The sequence below is a fragment of the Heterodontus francisci genome, chromosome 6 (assembly GCF_036365525.1).
Source record: "Heterodontus francisci isolate sHetFra1 chromosome 6, sHetFra1.hap1, whole genome shotgun sequence".
NCBI lineage: Eukaryota > Metazoa > Chordata > Chondrichthyes > Heterodontiformes > Heterodontidae > Heterodontus > Heterodontus francisci.
The window spans coordinates 23,521,273-23,547,408 of NC_090376.1; the positions used below are offsets into that span (position 1 = coordinate 23,521,273).

General features: G+C 43.8%; 1 protein-coding gene across 1 annotated transcript in view; it reads left to right on the forward strand.

The window, feature by feature from the left end:
• The first annotated feature begins 867 nt into the window (after positions 1–867).
• Positions 868–26,136, forward strand: part of atp10a (ATPase phospholipid transporting 10A) — a 365,726-nt gene continuing 340,457 nt past the window's right edge. Inside the window, exons 1-2 of the mRNA XM_068033280.1 lie at positions 868–996; positions 14,514–14,631. The gene's annotated coding sequence lies outside the window, so the exon portion shown is untranslated. The remainder of the gene's footprint in view (positions 997–14,513; positions 14,632–26,136) is intronic.

Here is a 26,136-nt window from a genome sequence, read left to right on the forward strand (position 1 = left end):
TTGCGTCATCCAGTGTCTCGACTGTGAAACGCTACAAAATGCTACAAAATACAGAGTAAGGGGCCTTGTGCCTGCAATTCCCACAGGATGAACTCCTGACCGAAAATATCTCAACTGTGGATAATTGTCCAGGTACTTTCCCAAAGCAACAAAAATAAAATGAAAGGAACAATAATTCTATCAAATAATTCAATTTTAACAGGGCCCTTTCAGTGACTGTAAGCTGGGATAATCCTGCCTCCTAAGTGGCTTCTTTTGCTGCAAAGCTGAAAACGAGAAGGAATAGCATTAAATCCCAGCTTTGTCAATATGCCAAATTTGGACAAGCTGAGCGTGAATGCCCAGAGACAAGCAAAGGGAAGATGCAGACATGTCAACTCTTGGGAACGTATCATGAGAACACAATTTCTAAGTAAAATGATGCTTCACTCATGATTTCACGATAGTCCTCCGAAATCTTTTTACTGCAGGCTTTCTTGTAGACATGCCTTTCGTAAGCTGACACATCCTGCTGCTCTCCAACACCCACCCCCCCCAACTCCCCCCAGATGCATGATGCTAATGAGCACACACAAACTAACTGCTACCAGCTGCAACTGGCGCCAATCTTACCCATACACCAAGAGACCGCCACTTCTGACCCTGTAACCAAGCAACAGCTGCTCCCACACTCCCAGAAGTCACTTGGCCAATTCTGTGGATTATAGGCACTACCCAATTCGGGCAGCCCTGAACAGTCCTTTTGCCATGTAAATAAATTGGCTAACTTCCCTTTGCTGGTCAGATTGTTATATGGTGTCAGTCAGTGCACTTTGCCCTTGTGTGTCTGTGATACAAGAGCAGAGAATGCTGTAAATTTCTTGTGTTGAACTTTGCAGTCAGGGCTCATCAAAGGAAAGGATTTACGATCTTGTGTTCCCTATTCTCCAGGTCCCTGCAAACTGCTCCCTCTGAACAGCAATGAGCCTGGCCACATGCATTCAGGATCAGTTTAAGGTAAGAGGGCTGGGGCGTCGCTGGAACATTATTCAATCTTTTTACTTTTATCTGTAACACAATGCACACACGCCCTGGAAATGCAACTGCACCACGATGGCATGGAATTAAGTGCCAATGATCAGCAGAAGAAGGCACTGTTGGAGGAATCGATTTCAATTCAATCTGGAAACTTGTTACAGTAACAATGGTGGGCGATACTCCCTGGGCATTTGCACATTGCTCGAAGAGATCGTCGAGTTGGCTGTGTTGTTTTTTTCTTTCCCTGGTTCTAAAATCCCCTGTGTTACACACACGCACAAATCAGAGGGCTGGTAGTGAGCTATAGAGGAAATAATAAGCCCATTTGAGTGATTATCCATAGCCCAGTCCACAAGATTTGGGGCTTCCGATCATTTTAAATTCTGGGCTGTAACATAAGGTCAGGTCAGGTCTGCTGTTTTATTTACAAGCAGCTGTGATTTTGGGTCAGTCAGTGCAGTGGAGTGTTCATCCATCACAGCCAACGCACTCTGGACTTCTCATCCTCGCTACCGCACTCTCTCCCTCTCTCTCTCTCCACCTTCAAGAAGCTCCCGAAAACCTAATTTTCCAAGCCTGCATGACTGTCCTGCCCAAACTCCTCTCCCATCCTCTGATCCCCATTACGGAGGTCAAATTAGCAGGCTGATGGACTGAGTGTGGGTTTTGAAGCAAAAGCAGATCATACCCTGTATTGGGAAGTTTTTTGGCTTCAGAATCAAAATAAATATCCCCTGGAAAACTGCCTCCTTCACAACTCTACAAACCAGACACACTAGGCTGGTAAACATGACCCCCTGTTTGTTGAGGCAGAATGCACAACAGATAAAAGGTAGGATTTTTAAAAAGTTTTTTTGGGAAGCATTTTCAGATGCAGTTATATATTTGAAAGAACTCTAACCTGTTAGAAATTAAATAAGCTACTAATGAGGTTTATAAACCAATATAAATTGACAGTTGGTTTACGCTTGGAAAAAAAGAAGCAACTCATGATTTTTATACAAAACCTCTTGATTTTGAAGAGATATGGTGGGAGAAATGTGTTTGCGTAGTGCCGCTTTTAGCGTTCTTCATTGATATCATTGAATAGCACCCCGTGCATCATACAGGCAGCAGCCCACGACGGTGCCTATTGCTAGGGAATCAGCCTAAGCATGTGTAGGGCTGCTAAATGTGGAAATATGCAAACAAAATGCTGCCCCTTTGTCTCTTGATTTATGAGACGGCGGGGTTGGCATGTCTGAAGATGGTCCCAAATGGCACTCAGGCTATATTATGAGTTCTGATGAAAGGTCACTGACCTGAAACGTTAACTCTGCTTCTCTCTCCACAGATGCTGCCAGACCTGCTGAGTATTTCCAGCATGTCTTGTTTTTATTTCAGATTCCCAGCATCTGCAGTATTTTGCTTTTATATTATGAGCACCACTGCCTGGACAGACAGTTTAAGTAAATATTCATTTTCTTTCCTGGTGCATTACATTTTGCAATAATGACTGGTCCATCCCAGCCACTGGGATGCCTACTTCATAGATGCTTAGAAGAAAATATGAGTGTTAATAATGTGTATACTGGATTTTATTTGTAATACAGCCAATTTGACAGGAAGTGATTTAGTGGAAATTTTCTCTGAATCTGGTATTAATAAATGCAATTTTTTGTAAGCTGCTGTGGAAGATTTTCAATCCTTGTTCTCCCTTACATTAAGAAATGGATCCTCCAAGAATATCTTATTTTGCTCAAAGAATTGAATGAGTCATTTTCCATAAAGTCATATTCACTATTCCTTGGCAAGGATTACACCGCATTACCTTGAGTCTGCAGCACAGAAATAGGCCATTCAGTCCAACTGGTCTGTGCTGGTGTTTACACTCCACATGAGCCATCCCTCTTCATCTAACCCTATTATATCTACCATCCTACTAACCCTATCTACATTTCTATTCTTTTCTCACTCATACTTATTTAACTTCTCCTTAAATGCATCTATGCTATTGACTTGTACTCCTTATGGAAGCGAGTTCCACATTCTAGCACTCTTTGGGTAAAGGAGTTTCTCCTGAATTCCCTATTGGATTTATTAGTAACTATCTTATATTTATGACCCCTAGTTTTTGAATGTTTACGTCATGTTGCGACAATTCTTAAGTAGCCGATTTTTTTGACACTGGTATTCTACAAAACAAATGCAAGCAGTGAGCCATTCCTTTCCAGCAATATATTACAATAATTGATTGAAGAGCTAGCCTCTATTTAATGATACATCATAATAATTTTTGAATGATTTTTTTTCCAGTCACTTCCCATTTTTGGGTAGATTCAGTGATCCCCAACTTTCAGCAATGTCAGAGACAGAGCTCCAACACTGTGGCACTGATTCTCCAACCCATTCTCCTTCTGGGTGCTGCATTGCTGAATTGATCCTTTAATGCATGCTTTCGAAACACTGTACCTCTGCCTGCTCTCACTTATTGTTATTCTTGGCTTAGGTTCAATGCCAGAGAATTGGCATAAGGCATTGGCATTTATTACGGTAGATTTGTCTGTAAAAGTAAAAGAAAGAACTTGCATTTGTATTGCGCCTTTCACGACCTCAGGAACAAAGCATTTTACTTTTTGAAGTGCTGCCACTGTTGTAACATAGGAAAAGCATGTTTTTTTTCATATGTTCAATTTTCTCTGCCTCCCTTTTCGCCTTCTCCTGAAGATGTTGACTCCTTACTGGGGCATAGTTTCATGGTGCTGACCTTACTCTGCTAGTTATCCCTAGTGACCACTATCCATGTATGAGCTTTGACAGTGATTGCACACAGGTTGCTTCACCATTAGAAAGTGCTGCAGTTGGGGCTTGGCTCTAACCTACTTTTTCCCCTCCATAGTGCAAGGGTGCTGAGGCTAATTATAGAATTGCATGCGACACCTGGCTGAGACTAACTTAGAACAGACTCCTGAGACATATACCTCAAGCACTCACTGACTAAACTCACCGAGCTATTGGGAGAGCTTCTTTTTGCTATATAAATCTCTTGAGTTAGATGGTCCAGGATTATTTATTTATCGTTCTGAGGGTCACACATAAGCATAATTTCATCTATATGCCTTTAACTAATCAAAATTTACCCATAAATTTAAATAACATTATTCAAAAATCGTAAATTAATTTATTTGCTGTGACAGATTCTGTGTAAATTCATGTTGAGCTCAGGTTAGAGAAGATAATCCATTATGTGTGTGAGCCACAGTGACGATTGAGCCATTTTCTCTTATTTAGCGCTGCTTGCACACAATTTACAGATCTATAATGAAGGATTCACAATGGTAATGGTGTGACAATGCACAATTACTTTCCTATTTTATGCAAGTACCTGGTTTTGACAACCAGCTTTAGAAATACAGTTGTACAACACCACCCAACTACTTTGCATGCATTCATCTAATTTTATATGCAGCAAGTTATATGTACAAGTGAAACCAAATATTTTGAAACAATTTTGTACCAACAGCTTGTTCTGCTGTTTATCACAGAATCACAGAATTGTTACAGCACAGAAGAAGTCCATTCAGCCCGTCGTGTCTGTGCTGGCTCTCCAAAGGCGCAATTCACCTAGCGCCACTCCCCCGCCTTCTCCCCGTAGCACTGCACATTCTTCCTTTTCAGATAATAATCCAATTCGCTCTTGAATGCCTCAATTGAACCTGCCTCCACCACACTCTCAGGCAGTGCATTCCCGACGCTAACCACTCACTGCATGATAAGGTTCTTCCTCATGCCTCCATTGCTTCTTTTGCCAAATACCTTAAATCTGTGCACTCTTATTCTCGATCCTTCCACTAGTGGGAACAGTTTTTCCCTATCTACTCTGTCTAGACCCCTCATGATTTTGAATACCTCTATCAAATTCCCTCTCAACATTCTCTTTTCTAAGGAAAACAGTACCAACTTCTTCAATCTATCTACATAGCTGAAGTTCCTCATCCCTGGAACTATTCCATTGAATCTTTTCTGCTCTCTCTCTCTAATGCCATCACATCTTTCTTAAAGTGTGGTGCCCAGAACGCCACACAATACTCCAGTTGAAGCCAAACCAGTGTTTTATACAAGTTTAACGTAACTTCCTTGCTTGTACACTCTATGCCCCCATTAATAAAGCCCAGGATGCTGTATGTTTTATTAACCGCTCTCTCAATCTGTCTTGCCACTTCAATGACTTATGCACGTATACACCCAGGTCCCTCTGCTCCTGCACCCCCTTTAGAATTGTACTCTTTATTTTATATTGTCTCTCTGCATTTTTCCTACAAAAATGAATCATTTCACACTTCTTTGCATTAAATTTTGTCTGCCCCATTCCACCTTTCGAAGTTTTACACTAGGCTTCTCACTGTTCTCAATGCTTCCAAGTTTCGTATCAACTGCAAATTTTGAAATTGTGCCCTGTACACTAAGGTCTAGGTCATTAATATATATCAAGAAGAGCAAAGGTCCTAACACTGACCCCTGGGGAACTCCATTATAAACCTTCCTCCATTCCAAAAAACATCCATTAACCACTGCTCTCTGTTTCCTGTCACTCAGCCTATTCTGTATCCATCTTGCTACTGTCCCATTTATTCCATGAGCTTTAACTTTTCTCATAAGTCTGTTGTGTGGCACTGTATCAAATGCCTTTTGGAAGTCCATGTACACCACATCAACTGCATTGCCCTCATCAACCCTCTCTGTTACCTCCTCAAAAAACTCCAGCATGTTAGTTAAACACGATTTTCTCCTAACAAATCCATGCTGGCTTTCCTTAATTATCCCACATTCACCCAAGTCACGATTAACTTTGTCCTGAATTATTGTTTCAAGAAGCTTCCGCACCACCAAAGTTAAACTGTCTGGCCTGTAGTTGCTGAACTTTTCTTCACACCCTTTTTTGAGGAAGGGTGTAACCTTTATGATTATGTAGTTACTGCTTCTTTATTTTTCTGTGTTTTATATTCTTCTTTTCAATTTCAATAACACTGGCTGTTCTTTCCATCATAAGCCCTTTCGTAGCTAATCCTTTTTTCCCCTCAGTGGGAGTAATGTTTACTTTTATCATGAGGTGCAAAACATGTAATAGCAAATTGACAGTCCACTTCACACCTCACCTCATTGTGTTTTCTCCTGACTTCAGTGGACAAGGAAGTTGGGTGAAGTGTAAAACAAGCTGCCGAAGGGCTGTCACATGTTTCTCGTCCTGTGTTAAAAGCTAACATTATCCCCACTCTCTTCAATTTTCCAGGGCTCCTTGGTGCCACACTCTGTCAAATGCTGCCTTGATATCAAGGCTAGTCAGTCTCACCCAGAATTCGTCTCTTTTGTCCATTTTTGGACCAAGGCTGTAATGAGGTCTGGAGCTGTGTGGTCCTGTCACAATGCAAACTGGGCATCGATGAGCAGGTTATTGGTGCTGCTTGTTAGGCCTGATAGAGGTAGAATCTAAGTGAACCTTGCAATAATCAGGGCGTCGCAGGCATCCCGAGCAGCAAGCGGGTAGCTGGTGGTGCACTGCCCTCATCACCTTCCTCATCCTGTCTTCCTCCTCTTTCTCTTTTGAGGAGGAAGCTCTTGGGCCTCCTGCAGGTCCAAACCTCACTGCTAGGCAATGTTGTGCAGAGCGAAGCACACCATAACCATTCTGGAGGCACTTGCTGGTGCATACTAAAGGGCACCTTCAGATCTGTCCAGGCACCTGAAGTTACAGCTTCAGAACAACAATGGCTTGTTTGATAACACATCTTGTGCTCATATGGCATTCATTGTACACTTCCAGGGCCTCATTCCTCGGATTTCTGAGAGGTGTCATCAGCTACGTTTTAAGTGAGTATCCTTTGTCCCCAAGCAGGCAGCCATAAGTTTGCTTCTGGTTGGGTTATTAAGTCTAATTCTGGGCACCAGGTTTTATGAATGACCTGAAGGCCTTTGAGAGGGTACTGAAGGGATTTATTAGAATGGTTCCAGGGATGAGGGATTACAGTCATATGGATAGACTGGAGAAGCTGGGGTTATTCTCCTTAGAGTAGAAAAGGCTAAGGGAGATTTGATAAGGTGTTTAAAACCCATGAAGGGTTTTGATATAGTAAATAAAAAGAAACTGTTTCCAGTGGTTGAAGTATCAATAACCAGAGGGCACAGATTTAAGATGATTGTCAAAAGAACTAAAGGTAACATGAGGAAAAAACTTTGACATAACATGTGGCTAGGATTTAGAATGCACTGCCTATTATGGTGATGGATACAGATTCAATAATAGCATTCAAAAGGGAACTGGATAATATTTATTTAGAAATACAGCACTGAAACAGGCTCTTTGGCCCACTGAGTCAGTACTGACCAACAACCACCCATTTATACTAACCCTACGTTAATCCCATATCCCCTACCACCTTCCCTCAATTCTCCTACCACCTACCTACACTAGGGGCAATTTACAATGGCCAAGTTACCGATCAACCTGCAAGTCTTTGGCTGTGGGAGGAAACTGGAGCACCCAGTGGAAACCCATGCACTCACAGGGAGAACTTGTAAACTCTGCACAGGCAGTACCCAGAACTGAACCTGGGTCACTGGAGCTGCGAGGCTGCGGTGCTAACCACTGCGCCACTGTACTGCTGGCAGGAATCTGAGAAAGCAGCAAGGGAATGTGACCAACTGGATGTCTCTTCGAAAGAACCAGCTCGATGAGCTGAACGGCCTCCTTCTGTGCTGTGACTTCTCTGTCTCCATTTCTGGGGATAGGCTATCAACCATTATTCACTATAAACCCACTGACTCCCACAGCTACCTTCATTACGCTTCCTCCCACCCCGTTTCCTGTAAAGACTATTCCATTCTCCCAGTTTCTCCATCTCTTGCACATCTGTTCTGATGCTGCCACCTGTCATATCAGTGCTTCTAATATACCTTCCTTTTTCCTCAACCAAGGATTCACCTCATCTGTGGCTAAACAGGGCCCTTGACCAAGTCAGTTCCAGTTCCCACATTTCTGTTCTCCCTCTTTCCCCTCCCTCCCAGAATCATTATGGGGTTCACCTTATCCACACCTTCCAGCCCACCAGACTCCACATTCAATGGATCACCTTCCATCATTTCCTCCACTTCCAGGATGATGCCACCATCTCCTCTCCTCTCCTCACCACTTCCGGCCACTTCCAGCACAGTCCGCATGGCACACCATGCTCATTAGGGCACTATCTCAGGTGAGACATGGAGAGTGGGCAGATCGTGATGTCTAACAACCTCTAAGGCCAATTTAATGTACCTTCTGCCAATTTGGACCACACAGGTCCAGTTAACCCCCTTTCATAATCACTCACTGCTCAACTTATATTCAGAGGCACAAGGGATCCCACACTAATGTTATTCAAAGGGCCAGCCATCCAATTTGCAGCTGCGGTGTTTTTGACTTACTTCTCCTCTTGCAAATTGTGTGAAAGTACTGTGTTCTCAAAGGAGTTTTGGTGACTTGTTAGATTTTGAAGAGTGTGTTGCTGCATCCTGGCAAGGAGGTCAGAGGAGTTTTCTGCCCTGTCAGCAGAAAGCCTGCTAGAATTACGGTGGCTTTAGTTGGAGACCCTCTTGGGCTGCAATACAAAGGACATAGAGCACTGGCAGAAGAGAGGAGAAGCTGTGCGCAGAGGTAGGAGGAAGAGAGCTCTCAACAGGAGGCCCAAGGGTCTCTAGGGAGCAGGTCTCCAACCTCCTCCTCAGGTGGAAGCAATATCTGAGGCCCCCTCGATGCAGCCATCTCCTTCAACAAGACCTACTGCCGCACAGCAGTCAAGGACGGTGCTGCCAGTGGCCGCCAAGGTCATCGTTGCCTTCAATTCCTACACCAGCAGATCCTTACAGGCAGGAGCAGGTGACATAGCCAGCATTTAACAGTTCCCCATCAAGCACTGCATCACGGAGGTGACAGAGGCCCTGCATGCCAGGACAGGTGACTTCATTGTCTTCTCTCTAACTGGAGAGAAGTAGGAAGAACAGGCACGTGGCTTTGCCGGGGTAACGGAATTCCCAATGGTGCAGGAAACTATCAACTGCAGGCATGTAGCTCTGCGGACCCCACGGCTAAACAGGGAAATGTCCCAGAACCACAAGGGCTACAACTCCAACAATATGCAGTCAGTATACGACCATACATAGAATGTCACACCAGTCAATATCTGCTATCCTGGCAGCAACCAGAACAGCTTCATCCTGAGGCAGTTAGCAGTTCCTTCTATCTTTGGGTCACCATGGCAAACCAGAAGCTGGTTGCTTGGTGACAAGGGATACCTGCTGTACACCTGGCTGACGACTATCCAGGAGACTTCATTGTCTTCTCTCTAATTGGAGAGAAGTAGCCACCTGACCACATGAGGACACTGTGCCTATAATCGAAGCGATGCAGCAACAAGGAACATCGTGGAACAAACCATTAGCATCCTGAAGCAATGGTTACACAGCCTGTATTGTTTGCGGGGAGCCCTCTATTACTCAACAGAGCGAGTGTCCACGTGCGTGCTTGTCTGCTGTGTCCTCTACAACCTCGCTATCATGAGGGCCCAACCCTTGCCAGCAGGCATTTGGAGACCACCTTGGGAAGAAGAGGAGGAGCAGAAAGAGGAGGCAAGGAGGAGGCATCTGGAACCCCTTTGCTCCAGATGAGCTGTCCATGAGTGGCTACTGAGACTCTGGTTCCCCTAAAGCGTCATCCCAACATCACCATTGCTCCACAATTCCCCACTTTTCCATCCATCTGCTACATCCCATCTCGGCGTCCTCTTGGCCAAAGTTTTGAAATAAAAGCCACCAGGCCGAAAGTCCTGTTTCTATGCTGCATGACTCTATGACTCTATAACAAAAAAACCATTCCGTTAACAACTTTACCCAACAATGCTTCCAATAATACATACAAAACTGAACTATTCACCTTTGTGCATTACCTTAGTATTTGTCTTGCAGGTGCCTTTGCCTGTCCTCCTGCTCCAAACAGTACTAACCCCAGTGGCTTCAGCATAGCTGGTGGAAGGCTTTCATTGGTCTTGCCTGTTGGTAGGAGATATTCTTTGAAGGTGCATTCACTGACCTTGACCACCCATGTGAGTTCATTGAACTTCTTCTGGCATTGCTGCAAGGTTCTCGGAGCCAGACTCCATGAATTGACCTCCCTGGCCATCTGCTCCCATCCCCTTCTCAACCTTGAGGTCCACCTGGCCCCCTGTGGAAACATTGCATCTCTCCTTTTTTCTACCTTCTGCACGAATATCTCAAGCATCAGAAAACCAGGCAACTCTCTCGCTGCTCTGCTGCTCCATTTTCTATGCTTCTCCTTGTAACAACTTCCTTCACAGACAATCAGCAGCAGCTTCTATACAATGAGTGTAGCTCCTCTGTAAGGTGTGCAGGCTAGCTGAAACACGTGCTAGCCATGCGCACTGTTGGGCCCTCTTTCAAGCGTGCAGCCAGTCAGCAGCACATTCCACGCTGGGCTGCTTGCTGCAATCATTGAAATGAAAAGGCAGCACAAAGTTTGCCTGCTGCCTTCTTCAACATGGCCAGGTGTAGGGTAATCAGACGGTGTGATCCCTGCACTTGAGAAAGGGCCTAATCCAATTTTCCCTCCACTGAGTCCAGTTAGCAGCTCCATTGCCCCCATCCCTCCCTTTCCCCTCTTCCCTCTCCCTCCTCCACTCTCCTCTGATCAGCTAACAGCAGAGGCTGGGAATTGAATCTGGGTGCTTCTTCATTGCCACAACTTAAATTCTATATTTGGTAGTGATCCTCCTGACATTGAATCATTGAGTAATCCATTACTTGAGTATAATTAACAACCTATTTGAACCATTAATTTGAGCTGGTTGAGCATTGAAGATGTCAAGAGAGATTCCTAAAAACGATAGTTCCACTTTGCCGTCCACATAAATAACTAATGAGCGGTTTAGCTCAAAACCATTTTAAGCCCTGTCACAACTGTGAAAAATCCTCAGATCCAACTCACTGATAATGCAGTAGAGTTTAGGCTCCTCGGATGGTATGGCTAGTTAAGGCGGTGAATGGCTGAGCTTTGCAAAGTCCCAGGTCTGTGCTGGTTAGAATTCAGCTGCAATTCAGTTTAGTGCCACTGAGTTAGAGAAGAGAAAATTGGCTCGGGTTCTCACTCCTGATTGTTAACAAGTTAGCCCTGATTAAAGTGCAGGTATATCAAAGTCTTGTGAATCATGACCTTTCTGATTGAATCGCTTACCAAACCTCATTGTCTAGATTTACAAATGAAGGTTTGCCACTTGGATAAGATGCTGGAGTGCAACAAGCATCCATGGAATCACATTCATTGTAGGAGTCAGTGCTGTGAGCAGAGAAGAAGGGGAGTGAAAATCCACATTTGATTCTGGTCCCTCCCATTTTCGTCAATAATATAGATGAACAATTAGAGGCACTGCAGCTTCTAAAGCTTCTCCATCTAGTTCCCGGTACCGAAATAAGGGAAATGCTAGATTCCTCTCTCTTTACGTGTAACTATTTCAAAGTACTCCTGGCCGGTCTCCCAGGTTCTACCCTCTGTGAACTTCAGGTCATCTAAAACTCTGCTTCCCCTGTCCTAACTGGCACCAAGTCCCATTCACCCGCCACCCCTGCACTCACTGACCAACATTGGCTCCCGGTTAAACAAGGCCTTGAATTTAAAATTCTCTTGCTTGTTCTCCAATTACCCCTTGGCCTCACCCTTCCCTATCTCTGTAATCTCCTCCAGTTCATACAACCCTCTGAGATATTCACACTCATCCATTCTGGCCACTTGAGTATTCCCAATTTTAATCATTCCAATGCCTTCAGTTGCCTAGGCCCTAAGCTCTGAAATTCCCTCCCTACACCTCTCTGCCTCTCTACCTTGCTTTCTTACATTAAGACTATCCTTAAAACCTACCTCTTTGACCATGCTTTTGGCCATTTGACCTAATATCTTCCTCTGTGGCTCAGCAGCAATATTTGTTTGATAGTTGCTCCTGTGAAGTGCCTTGGAACGTTTTACTATGTTAGGTACTATATAAATACTAGTTATTATTGTTCTTATCAGTTTCGACATCCTGACTATTTTTCTGCCATGACAGGAATCATAAGAATAGTAGTGAGCTACATGAATAGTATCTACATCTTTTTAGTTTGCTTCTGTTCCTGCTGTTCAACATAGCATATTTGTCATTCACAATCTGATTATTCTGGTGTTATCACTCATCCTAAGAAACAAGTGCACTTTAAGATGTCCCTTCAAGATTCTGAGTAAAATGGATAGATATTTGAAAAAGTCTCCCAGGTAGCAAAGTCAGGAGTGTGATGGAAAACTCTTAACTCACCTGGATAAATGCAGCTCCAACGACATTCAAGTAATGAAAGCAACAACATTCAAGTAACTTGATACCATCCAAGACCAAAGCAGCCCACTTGATCGGCACCCCATCCACCACCTTAAACATTCACTCCTTTCACCACTGGTGCACTGTAGCGGCAGTGTGTACCATCTACAAGATGCACTGCAGCAACTTGCTGAGGCTTCCAAAACAGCACCTTCAAAACCCATAACCTCTACTACTTAGAAGAACAAAAGCAGAAAACCCACCTGCAAATTCGTCTCCAAACCACATACCATGCTGGCTTGGAAATATATCACTGTTCCTTCATCGTTGTGGAGTCTAAATCCTGGAAATTCCTTCCTAACAGCACTGTGGGTGTACCTACAACACACTGACTGCAGCGGTTCAAGAAGTTGCGTCACCACCACCTTCTCAAAGGCATTGGAGCCATAGGCCGGAATGTTACTGGCATGCCATCAACCAAATGCATGTCCCAAGACCATGCCAGCGGGCAGTGGGACTGCGGAGGCTATCTTACCAGCTATTTTAACAGAATGCTGCTGGGGCCACTGTCCAGTTGAGGACGGTGGCCTGCCCCTGGAGCTGCTGGCCCAATCAGTGGGCTGGCAGTCCAGCAGCTACAGCAGCACCCGGCTAGCCACGGCCATTACTGAGGCTCCAACTCCTGGGAGAAGGCACCTCAATGGCGGGGCACCCTCAAAGATAGGTAGGTTTTGGGGAGGAGGCTGGTGCCTTGCAGGCAGGTCCCAGCGATCAGAAGGTGAGGTTGTGGTGCATTGGCAGTGCCACTAGGAGCCCCTCTGTGGGCCATGGAGTACCCACAAAGGAGGGGCCCGCCGGGAACCTGCTCAGACGTCACCAGGGTTTAACTGGAGGTCACCTCATGTGGCAGCAGGGCCCTCCAACACGGGCAAAATGCTCGCAGGGGCAGGAAGTGGATTAATTGGGCCCTTAAGTGGCTCATTTGGCCCCCCCAGTGGATGGCCGATCCACCGAGGTACCCGCTGCTGACAATATGCCCTGGTGATGGGGACAACATCAGGCTCCCCTCCCGATGCCTTCTCCTGCCACATTGCCCTGCCTCTGAGCTTGTCACCTAAGGGCTGGGAAAATTCAGATTATTATTGTGGCACAGAAGAAGGCCATTCAGCTCATTGAGTCCATGCTGGCTATCTGTAGAGCAATCCAGTCTGTTCTATTTCCCCCACTCTATCCCCATAGCCTTGCCAATTGTGTCCATTGATTGTGTCCACATCCACCGCCCTCATAGACAGCGAGTTCCAGGACAGGTAATAAATGCTAGCCTTACCAACGCCGCCCACATCCCATGAAAGAATAAAAAAAACTCCCTTTCTGAAAAGCCTATAAAAGGAAAGCCAAACCATGAGCCAAGTAGTAACTAGTTTATCATTTAAAGTTATTGAGAAATGGAATAGACTTTCACCTGATAGCCAATATAGATAGTGTTAGGATTCATTTTTCATTCTTATGCCATATTGTACTTTCTGAATTCTGCTATGGATTTGAGAAAGTTTGTGAGCATAAATATTTAGACATGGGCAATGACCATGGAAGCTTATACATGAAAACCAGGCTGGTCCACCTAAGGGTCGCTAGTCCCATCATGGTGAGCTTTCAAAGTGGTCCAAAGTCATCTATTTCATTGTAAATGCTTTAGAAACTTTGAGTTGACAACACTATAACATATTTGTACCTGGAAGTCAGGCTTAGTTACGCAACAGGAAAGTTTAAATAACATACCTTGTATGCACAGCATAGTTAACATTAAAAGGTGGTTAATATTTTGGCAATGGAAACCCACTTGATTACTGTGCTAAACCTATATTGGCAACTGTTTATATGATTCAGATAATGAGCAGTTATTAATAATTAGCAGATTATTCATGGCACTGCTCAGAGTGTGTTAGATTAGACATGGTTTTATCATGATGGGGTGTTATAACTGGAAACTGCAGAGTATTATTGTATAACACATTTTATCTCCTGTGCCACTGCTCTGGGAGAAAAATAAAAAGCAAAATTGCATCTCTCTCCCTGCGATGGTCTCTCTCGTTGTTTTCTATTGTGTTGATTCTTTTTTGTGTCATTCTCTAGGTCTTCTCGCTTGTCTTCCACTTTGACTGGAAACTGTCGCTGGAGTCATGACATCTGACAGCAGGGAGGTTCTGCCTTGGAGTGCAGATTGTAAGCAGAGTGTGGAGATACATGTTTGGTGAGTGGGGATTTTAAGTGTCAGTATCTTTCCCAAAATCTGGTCTGCAGTTAGCATTTAACTGGGATTTACCCTTTAAATGAAGTAAAGTTAGCTAAGAAAGTAATGTAAGCTTCTTCCAATCTTAGGCAAGGATAAACAAGCTCTACTGCAGAGTAGCTGATTAGTTAAATAGCTGACCAGTCCAATTTATTTGCTGCAGTTTCAGCTTCAAGAAGTATAAACACAGAGGTCTGGGTTCAGCCTGCAAACCGAGTGGCAGCTTGGCATGGCACGGCAACTCGGCTGAGTGGAATGTACAGCCTGTGGCATTTGGGAAATCATGGATGTATCATGTGTCCTAAACAAACACCTCTGCAGGAAGCGCCACCAGCTGCACAAGCTTCAGCTCCGGTTTTGGAACTCAATCGGCAGCTGGAGTCACTGTGGTGTATCTGTGAGTCAGAGAACTACGTGGATAGCACGTTTAGGCAGGTGGTCACACTGCAGGTTAGAAGCATGCAGGCAGATAGGGAATGGGTGACAGCAAGGCAGTCTAAGAGAGACAGACAGGTAGTGCAAGAGTCCCGTTAGACGATCTCGCTCGCTAATCAATTTTCCATTTTGAATACTGGTGAGAGTGATGGTTTCTCAGAGGAGTGCAGTCAGAGCCAAGTTTGTGGCACCACAGGTGGCTCAGCTGCACTGGAGAGGAGGAAGAAGAGTGGAAGAGCAGTAGTGGTAGGGGATTCGTTAGTTAGGGGACGTGGCAGGTGTTTCTGTGGCTGTAGATGTCACTCCAGGGTGATGTGTTGCCTCCCTGGTGCCAGGGTCAAGGAGACATGGAGTGGCTATAGGACATTCTTCTGGCGGAGGGTGAACAGCCAGAGGTTGTGGTCTATGTTGGCACCAACGACATAAGTAGGAAGGGGATAAGGTCCTGTAAGCAGAATATAGGGAGCTAGACAGGAGATTAAAAAGCAGGACCTCAAAAGCAGTAATCTCAGGATTACTCCCAGTCCCATGTGCGAGTGAGCATAGGAATAGGAGAATTGAGCGATTGAACACGTGGCTGGAGAACTGGTGTAGGAGGGAGGGCATCAGATTTCTGGGGCAGGTGGGACCTGTACAAGATGGACAGGTTGCATCTTAGCAGGACTGGGACTAATATCCTCGCAGGGAGATTTGCTCATGATATTGTGGAGGGTTTAAACTAGATTGGCAGGGGGATGGGAACCTGAGAGGGAGCTCAGATTGGAGGGAAGCAAAACTGGTAACTTCTCAGGGGTGTGGGAGATTGATAGCACTAAAGTAGGGAATAGTAAGTTATTAGGTGGGGTCAGAGTAAGGGAGAAAGTAATAAAGTCTAAATCAAGCTTAATGTGCATGTGTGTGAATGCAAGGAGTGTGGTTAATAAAATTGGTCATTTACAGGTGCAGATTGCCATGCGGAAGTATAATGTTGTGGCTATAACAGAGACTAGACTGGGTGTTAAATATTCCTGGATACAAGATGTTCAGGAAAGATAGGAAATGGAAAAAAGGGGAGGGGTGGCAGCATTGAGTAAGAAGAGCGTTGGAGAAAAAGGATGTCCCAGACGGGTCGAGGACAGAATCAATTTGGCTAGAGCTAAGGAACAAAAAAGTTGCAGTGACATTGCTTGGTGTTGTCTATAGGTCACCAGCTCGTGGAAGGGACATGGATGAACAAATTTGCAAGGAAATTAGAGGTGCAAAAATTATAGGGTAGTTATAATGGGGAACTTTAATTATCCAAACATAGACTATGATAGTAGTGTAAAGGGCAGTGAGGGGCTAGAGTTCCTAGTGTGTGTTGCTAGTCCAATGGGAAAGGAGGCAGTGCTAGACCTGGTTCTTGGGAATGAGGTGGGCCAAGTGGAACAAGTATCAGTAGGAGAGCATTTAGGGGACAGTGATCATTGTATCATAAGGTTTAGGCTGACTATGGAAAAGGACAAATAACAATCCAGGGTAAGAATAATTAACTGAGGAAAAGACAACTTCAATGGGGTATAAATGGAGTTGGAACAAATAAATTGGAGTCAAAGGCTGGCAGGAAAAACAGTAGCTGAACAATGGGCTACCTTCAAAGAAGAGAGAGTTCAGGCACAATCAAGGTATGTTCCCTCAAAGGGGAAAGGTAGGTAAACTAATCCAGAGCTCCCCAGATGATAAAAGGGATAGAGATTAAAATAAAGAAGAAAAAGTGTGCTTATGACATGCCTGGTAGGAAATACTATTGAGAAACAGGCTGAATATCGAAAGTCCAGAGGGGAAGTGAAAAAGCAAATAAGAGAAGCAAAGCGAGAGCATGAAAAGAGACTAGCAGCTACCATTAAAGACAATTTCAAAGTTTTCTGTAGACATATAAATAGTAAAACTGTGGTGAAAGGAAGAGTGAGGCTGATTAGGGACCATAAAAGGAATTTACACATGGAGGCAGAGGGCATAGCTGAGGTATTAAACAAATAATTTGCATCTGTCTTTGCCATGGAAGAAGATGCAACCCAGGAAATGGTGAAAGAAGATGTAATTCAGACACTAGAAGGGTTTAAAATTGATAAAGAGGACATATTAGAGAGGCTGTCTGTACTTAAATTGGATAAGGCACCAGGACCAGATGAGATGCATCTAAGGATGCTGAGGGAAGTGAGAGTGGAAATTGTGGAGGCACTGGCTGTAATTTTTCAGTCTTCCTTAGACTTGGGGTGGTGCCAGAGGACTGGAGAATTGCAAACCTTAACACCTTTTATTCAAAAAAGAAGTTAAAGATAAGTCCAGCAACTGCAGGCCAGTCAGTTTAACTTCGGTGGTGGGGAAACTTCTAGAAAAAATAATTTGGAATAAAATTAGTAGTCACATGGACAAATGCAGCTTAATTAAGGAAAGCCAGTATGGATTTGTTAAAGGAAAATCATGTTTAACTAACTTGCTTGAGTTTTTTGAGGAGGAAACAGAGGGTTGATAAGGGCAATGCTGATGATGTGGTATACACGGACTTTCAAAAGGCGTTTGATACTATGCCTCACAACAGACTTGTGGAGCAAGGTTAAGGAATAAAAGGATGGTAGCAACATAGATACGGAATTGGCTGAGTGACAGAAAACGGATTGTAGTGGTTAATGGATGTTTTTTGGGCTGGAGGAAGGTTTGTATTGGAGTTCCCCAGGGGTCAGTGTTGGGACCCTTGCTTTTCCTGATATATATTAATGACCTAGACCTTGGTGTACAGGCACAATTTCAAAGTTTGCAGATGATACAGATTTGGAATGGTGAACTGTGAGGAGGATACTGTAGAGCTCCAAAAGGACATAGACAAGTTGGTGGAATGGGCAGACAGGTGGCAGATGAAGTTCAATGCAGAGAAATGTGAAGTGTTTCATTTTGGTAGGAAGAACATGGAGAGACAATATAGAATGAAGGGTACAATTCTAAAAGGGGTGCAGCAGCAGAGGGACCTGGGTGTATATGTGCATAAGTCATTGAAGGTGGCAGGACAGGTTGAGAGAGCAGTTAATAAAGCATACAGTATCCTGGGATTTATTAATAGGGGCATAGAGTACAAGAGCAAGGAAGTTATGTTGAACTTGTATAAAATACTAGTTTGGCCTCAGCTGGAGTATTGTGTCCAATTCTGGGCGCCGCACTTTAGAAAAGACGCGAGGGCATTGGAGAGAGTGCAGAAAAGATTCACGTGAATGGTTCCAGGGATGAGGAACTTCGGTTATGAAGATAGATTGGAGAAGTTAGGAATAAAAACATGAAATGCTGGAAATACTCAGCAGGTCTGGCAGCAGCAGACCTGTTGAGTATTTCCAGCATTTCTTGTTTTAATTTCAGATTTCCAGCATCTGCAATATTTTGCTTTTATTGGAGAAATTAGGACTGTTTTCCTTGGAGAAGAGAAGGCTGAGAGGTGATTTGATAGAGGTATTCAAAATCATGAGGGGTTTGGACAGAGTAGATAGAGAGAAACTGTTCCCACTCGTGAAAGGATGGAGAACAAGAGGACACAGATTTAAAGTACTTGGTAAGAGAAGCAAAGTGACATGATTTTGTCACGCAGTGAATGGTTAAGGTCTGGGATGAACTGCCTGAGAGTGTGTTGGGGCAGGTTTAGTTGAAGCATTCAAAAGGGAATTAGACTGATCTATGAAAAGGAGGAATGTGCAGGGTTTCGGGGAGAAGGCAGGGAATGGAACTGAGTGAATTGATCTTTCAGAGAGCAAGTGCAGACACGATGGGCCGAATGGCCTCATTCTGCACTGTAATAATTCTGATTCTAGATTGAAGGCAAAAAATGCAGTGATTCACTTTCTTATGGCCAGTCATTGTACAGACAGCAAGATCATTCTGAAAATAACACTAAGATAGTCAACCAATGTGGAATATAATGGCAAGTTCATGCCTTTCTTTATGTATGGGAAACTAAGCAAAATGGAATTCGGGCGCTTTGATTACAACCAGTATTTTGCATATTCATTTGCTGTGAACAAAGCAGCTTAACAATTCGTATCTGGCTATGTTTCAGAGCATTTGCTTAATCCAACCTTTGGAAAGTTTGAAGTGCAAGTGCAAAAGATATCCTGATTCAGGTCACACCGCCCAGATATGCTATCGTGCAAGCAGATATATAGAACAGTGTAAGTCAACCTTCATATCAGTGAGACTCAAAACTGTTCATGGAAATGACTCAAGGCTGCCCACTGTTTTTGCCATTAACTTAAAACACAAATTTCAGGCAGTAAAACAGTCAAGTGGGAAATCCTGGCCAGTGTGTTGATCTGCAGGCTTTGAAGGTATTTCACCTGGAACTTCCAAAGGGAGTTAGTTAAACCAAATAACTTTGGTAGTTGGTGAGAAAAGTGCAAAACATTATTATACAAGAAAATTATTTACAGTGGAATTCTGCACAAATGTTGCAAGCTATATAATTTTTCCTATTTTTGACAAACTATTTCACCATTACTGTAAAAATGTTACTGCTACTGCTCATTTGACCTAGCACAATGCAGCACAGAAAGAGGCCATTCAGCCCATCCTACCTGTGCCAGCACTCAGAAATAGCTATCCAATTAGTCTCATTCCACTGCTCTTTCCCCAGAGCCTTGTAACTTTATTTTTTAAGTGTATATCTAATTCCCTTTTGAAAGTTACTTTTGAGTTCTGCTTTCAGGTAACGTATTCCAGGTCACTCTGTCCTAATACCATGTAATAAATTATTTTTAAAGGCTTTAACGAGGCCTTTTGTGGCATTAATCTGCCACTTTCCAAAGATGAGCAGGACTGTTGTGTCAGCAGAGGATAGAACCCACAGCTGTGATATCCTGAAAAGCCAGTCACTGTATTTTTTTTATTCATTCATGGTATGAAGGCGTCGCTGGCTAGGCCAGCATTCATTGCCCATCCCTAATTGCCCTTGAGAAGGTGGTGGTGAGCCACCTTCTTGAACCGCTGCAGCCCATGTGAGGTAGGTACACCCACAGTGCTGTTAGGAAGGAAGTCCCAGGATTTTGACCTAGCGACAATTTGTTTGCTGGCAATGTTCCAATTTTCACCTGGATATTAGGGTGAGCGTAAACACTCTCCAGGACATAAAGAATTGGGCTCAGTTACAACAGTAATGCAAAACACAGAAAACAAAAATATCTCCGGTAGAAAGGTTAACAAAAGTAACTGAAATAACATGGTCACTGAAAGAATTTTGAAAAGAATTTGTCTCAGTCATTGGTTGTTTTTGTTGCAGTTGCTGATTCCTGACTCCTTTGTTTGCAAAAATATTGGCAACTCATCGAACTGGTTTTGTGTTGGTCATTCATGTTTAATAGGGCATTCTTGCTTGTGTATATTTCAGCAAATTAGTATGGCTAACAGATTCAAATTGTTATTACCATGTGAATGTTTTACACACTTCCATCAAATTCTCCTGTCTCCACATAAAATCAATTGAGTTGTGAGTGTCAACTACAGTTCAGTTGGTAGCTCTCTTATCTCAGAGTGAGGAAGGTTGTGGGTTCAAAGTCTCTGTCTAGAAAAACAAAATATAGGCTGCCATAGTAGTGCAGTACTGAAGGAGTGCTGCACTGTTGGAGGTGCCATCTTTCAGATAAGATGTTAAACTGAGATCCCTTCTGCACTGTTAGGTGGATGTAAGATTCCCTCAAAGCACTATTTCGAGACAGATCAGGGGAATTATCCCTGGTGTCCTGACCAATATCTATCTCACCAAAGCAGATTATCTAGCCATTATCATATTGTGTTTGTGGGAGCTTGCTGTGCGCATGCTGGCTGCCATGTTTCCTACATTACAACAGTGGCTACACTTCAAAAGTAATTAAATGGCTTTAAAGCACTTTGGGACACCCCGAGGTCATGAAAGATGCTGTATAAGTGCAAGTCTTTATTTAGAAATTAATTACAAGTTGCAGTTATTGCCCTGGGTATTAAGGCAGCATTTGACCAAGTGTGGCATCAAGGAGTCCTAGCCAAACTGAAGTCATTGGGAATCAGGAGCAAACGCTCCACTGGTTGGAATCATACCTAACACGAGGCCAATCATCGCAGCCCTGGGACATTGTCACAGGAGTTTCTCAGGGTAGCGTCATAGGCCCAGTCACCTTCAGTTGCTTCATCAATGATCTTCCCTCCATCATAAGGTCAGAAGTGAGGATGTTCACTTATGATTGTACGATGTTCAGTACCATCCGCAATTTCTCAGATACTGAAGCAGTCTGTGTCCATAGGCAGCAAGACCTGGACAACATTCAGGTTTGGGCTGATAAGTGGCAAGTAACATTCGTGTCACATGAGTGTCAGGCAATGACCATCTCCAATAAAGGAATCTAACCATCTCCCCATGACATTCAATAGCATTACCATCACTGAAACCCCACTATCAACATGCTGGGGGTTACCATTGACCAGAAACTGAACTGGAGCAGCTGCTTAAATACTCCTTTTGTCAGAGGCAGGTCAGAGACTTGGAATTCTGCAGTGAGTAACTCACCTCCTGACTCCCCAATGTCTGTCCACCATCTACAAGACACAAGTCAGGAATGTGATGGAATACTCTTCACTTGCTTGGATGAGTACAGCTCCAATAACACTCAGGAAGGTCAGCACCATTATGGACAAAGCTTGCTTGATCAGAACCCCATCCACCACCTTTAACATTCACTCCCTCCACCATTGACTCACAGTGGCAGCAGTGTGTACCTTTAACAAGATGCACTGCAGCAACTCACCAAGGCTCCTTCGACAGCACCTTCCAAACCTACAACCTCTCCCACCCAGAAGGACAAGGACAGCAGACATGTGGGAACACCAACACCTGCAAGTTCTACTCCAAGCCACACACCATCCTGATTTGGAAATATACTGCTGTTCCTTCACTGTCACTGGATCAAAATCTCAAAACTCCCTCCCTAACAGTACTGTGGGTGTACCCACACCAGATGGATAACAGCGGTTCACGAAGGTAGCTCACCACCACCTTCTCAAGGGCAATTAATGATGGGCAACAATGACTCCCAATGATTCCCAATGACTTCAGTTTGGCTAGGACTCCTTGATGCCACACTTGGTCAAATGCTGCCTTGATATCCAGGGCAATAACTGAAACTTGTAATTAATTTCTAAATAAAGACTTGCACTTATACAGCATTGCCTGGCCAGCAATGTTCATATTCCAGGAAAGAATTTTAAAAAGTTGACATTATAAATGGCTCTAGCTAACCTGCTTTATTGCATTGTACGTTACAGCAATAACTTGTGTTTATATATAGCACCTTTAATACAATAAAAACTTCCCAAGGTACTTCAGAGAGGCATTAAAAAAACAAAATATGACACTGAGTCACATAAGGAGATATTGGGGCAGATCACAACTTCTGGCTGATTATTCACCTCAACAGAGTTAATTTAGCAGCAGCTACCTTGCAAGTCACATGGGTACTGTATACTCAGATGAAATATTTCACAACTACATCACACTATTATCCTATGTCATAGACTGTGAAGGCCAAAGAAATGTTGCTGAACTAGTTTCCCCATTATTTCAGCAGCTCATCATTAATGCAAAAACAAAGGATCTGTGCAACAGAGATCTCTGTTCTCTTTGAGCTGACCTTGACAGAATTGCAGAAGCTGAATTCACAGTTGAACCAGAGTGTGGTTTGAAAGTTAGGACACTTGAATCTGAAGAAACCCCAAAAGGGGTCGAAGAAAAAACATAGGCTGGAAAAAAGGGAAACACATAGCACCAGACAATTCTAAAGGAAAACAACAAGTAGGACTGCATTTTATGCCTGTTCTTGGCTGCACTATCAATGTTTGTTAATGAGTACTTAATCCAAGGCACCATGTGTTGACGTCAACAGTTCAACACGGTTATACTTAAGGATAAAGATTTGTTTTTATCTGTGCATAGATCGGGTAAATAAAACGATCCTGTTTTTAATTACAGTCGATTCGGGATAGACGTTAATAAATGAGGTAGTTGGATCTTCATTTGTTCCTTGTTATTGCTGTTCTCAGCCCCATTGACAACATGTCAGCTTGACTCAGTGGGGGCACTCTTTCCTCTGAGTCAGAAGGTTGAAGGTTCAAGCCCCACCACAAGACTTCAGCACGTAATCTAGGCTGGCATTAGTCAATTTTGAGCAAGTACTGCTCAGCACATGTGACGATCAGATGAGGAGGACAAGACTCCCCTCTTGTCCCTCTCCTTGTTTGACCACAACAGGGTTTATTTCTTTTAAACAGTGAATGTGCTTACCAATTCAATGAGTGTTTAACCCTTTGTGCGATGATGATAAAGGAACCAATCGGACAGGTTTTCTTGAGTTTAAACAAGAAAGACGTTAGTTTGTTGTATTTAAAATCAAAACCTGATCCAAGTAAAAATAATAAAACTAAACACACATATTACCGAATGATGAAGAATAGTTTGGTTGGATTAAAGTCCTGTCAAGAAAACATGCTATGCTGAAAGAGGGTTTTTAATTCATCGGTTGGAAACCTACATTAAACTTTTAGAAAGGAAAGCTGGAATCCTACACTTAACTTTTAAAAATCTGGCAGCCGAGATGGCCACCACAATTTGCATTGAAATACCTCACATTCCAGGACATCAAAGTGGCGACGCATGTCTAAAAAGCTCCCAACCAGGACAATGGCTTGAACAGTTGAATAAATTATCCAGGATCACCCTCTTTAGCAAGACATTCAAAGCCATCTTGGAGCATTCACGAGTGGAGGCGTATCTCCAGGGGGTAAACATTGAAACAATACAACCTGAAAGAGATTTGGGATTCTTAGACTTTGGATCTCATTAAAGGCAAAAAAAAAGTACTGAGACAACCATGTGACAGTCTGCCCAGTCTGTGTGAACTTGAAGATTTTTGTTACACACAGCAGACAAGCTTTGAGAGCTAACCAGTGCAAATGTGAGAAAGTGTGAAATTGCCCACTTTAGCAGGAAGAATAAAAAAGAAGCATATGATCTAAATGGTGGAAGATTGCAGCGCTCTGAGATGCGGAGGGATCTGGGTGTGCTAGTGCATGAATCGCAAAAGGTTGATATGCTGGTACAGCACATAATTAGGAAAGCTAATAGAATGTTATCGTTTATCATGAGGGGAATTGAATACAAAAGTGGGGAGGTTATGCTTCAGCCATACAGGGCATTGGTGAGACCACAGCTGGAGTACTGTGTACAGTACTGGTCTCCTTATTTAAGGAAGGATGTAAATGCGTTGGAGGCAGTACAGAGAAGGTTTACTAGACTAATACCTGGAATGGCTGGGCTGTCCATGAGGAAAGATTGGACAGGTTAGGCATGTATCCGCTGGAATTTAGAAGAGTAAGAGGCGACTTGATTGAAACAGTTAAGATCCTGAGGAGTCTTGACAGGGCGGATGTGGAAAGGATGTTTCCCCTTGTGGGAGAATCTAGAACTAGGGGTCACTGTTTAAAAATAAGGGGTCGCCCATTTAAGACAGAGATGAGAAGAAATTTTTTCTCTCAGAGGGTCGTGAGTCTTTGGAATTCTCTTCCTCAAAAGGCAGTGGAAGAAGAGTCTTTGAATATTTTTAAGGCAGAGATAAGCAAGGGGGTAAAAGGTTATCAAAGGTAGGTGGAAATGTGGAGTTATCAGTTCAGCCATGATCTTATTGAATGGTGGAGCAGGCTCGAGGGGTCGAGTGGCCTACTCCTGTTCCTAATTCCTATGTTCGTATGTACGGACGGCGATATAGTTACAAGTCAGGATGATGTGTGACTTGGAGGGGAAATCGCAGGTGGTGGTGTTCCCAGGCATTTGCTGCCCTTGCCCTTCTAGTTGGTAGAGGTCATGGGTTTGGAAGGAGCTGTCTAAGGAACTGTGGTTCATTGCTGCAGTGCATCTTGTAGATGGTACACACTGCTACCCCTGTGCGTAGGTGGTGAAGGGAATGAATGTTTGTGGATGGGGTGCCAATCAAGCGGACTTCTTTGTCCTGGATGGTGTTGAGCTTCTTGAGTGTTGGAGCTGCACCCATCCAGGCAAGTGGAGAGTATTCCATCACACTCCTGACTTGTGCCTTGTAGATGTTGGACAGACTTTGGGGAGTCAGGAGGTGAGTTACTCACCGCAGGATTCCTGACAACTGACCTGCTCTTGTAGCCATGGTATTTATATGGCTGGTCCAGTTCAGTTTCTGGTCAATGTTGATGCTGATAGTGGCAGATTCAGTGATGGTAATGCCATGGAATGTCAAGGGGAGATGGTTAGATTCTCCCTTGTTGGAGATGGTCATTGCCTGGCACTTGTGTGGCGCGAATGTTACTTGCCACTTATCAGCCCAAGCCTGGATATTGTCCAGTTCTTGTTGCATTTCTACACGGGCTGCTTCAGTATTTGAGGAGTTGCGAATGGTGCTGAACATTATGCAATCATTAGCGAACATCCCCACTTCTGACCTTATGATTGAAGGAAGGTCATTGATGAAGCAGCTGAAGATGGTTGGGCCCAGGACAGTACCCTGAGGAACTCCTGCAGTTATGTCCTGGAGCTCAGATGATTGACCTCCAACAACCATAACCATCTTCCTTTGCGCTAGGTATGACTACAACCAGCAGACAGTTTTCCCCCTGATTCCCATTGACTCCAGTTTTGCTAGGGCTCCTTGATGCCATACTCAGTCAAATGCTGCCTTGATGTCAAGGGCAGTCACTCTCACCTCACCTCTTGAGTTCAGCTCTTTTGTCCATGTTTGAACCAAGGCTGTAATGAGGTCAGGAGCTGAGTGGCCCTGGCGGAACCCTGGCAACCCTGCATCACTGAGCAGGTTATTGCAAAGCAAGTGCTGCTTGATGGCACTGTTGATGACACCTTCCATCACTTTCCTGATGATTGAGAGTAGACTGATGGGGCAGTAATTGGCTGGGTTGGACTTGTCCTGCTTTTTGTATACAGGACATACCTGGGCAATTTTCCACATTGCCGGGTAGATGCCGGTGTTGTAG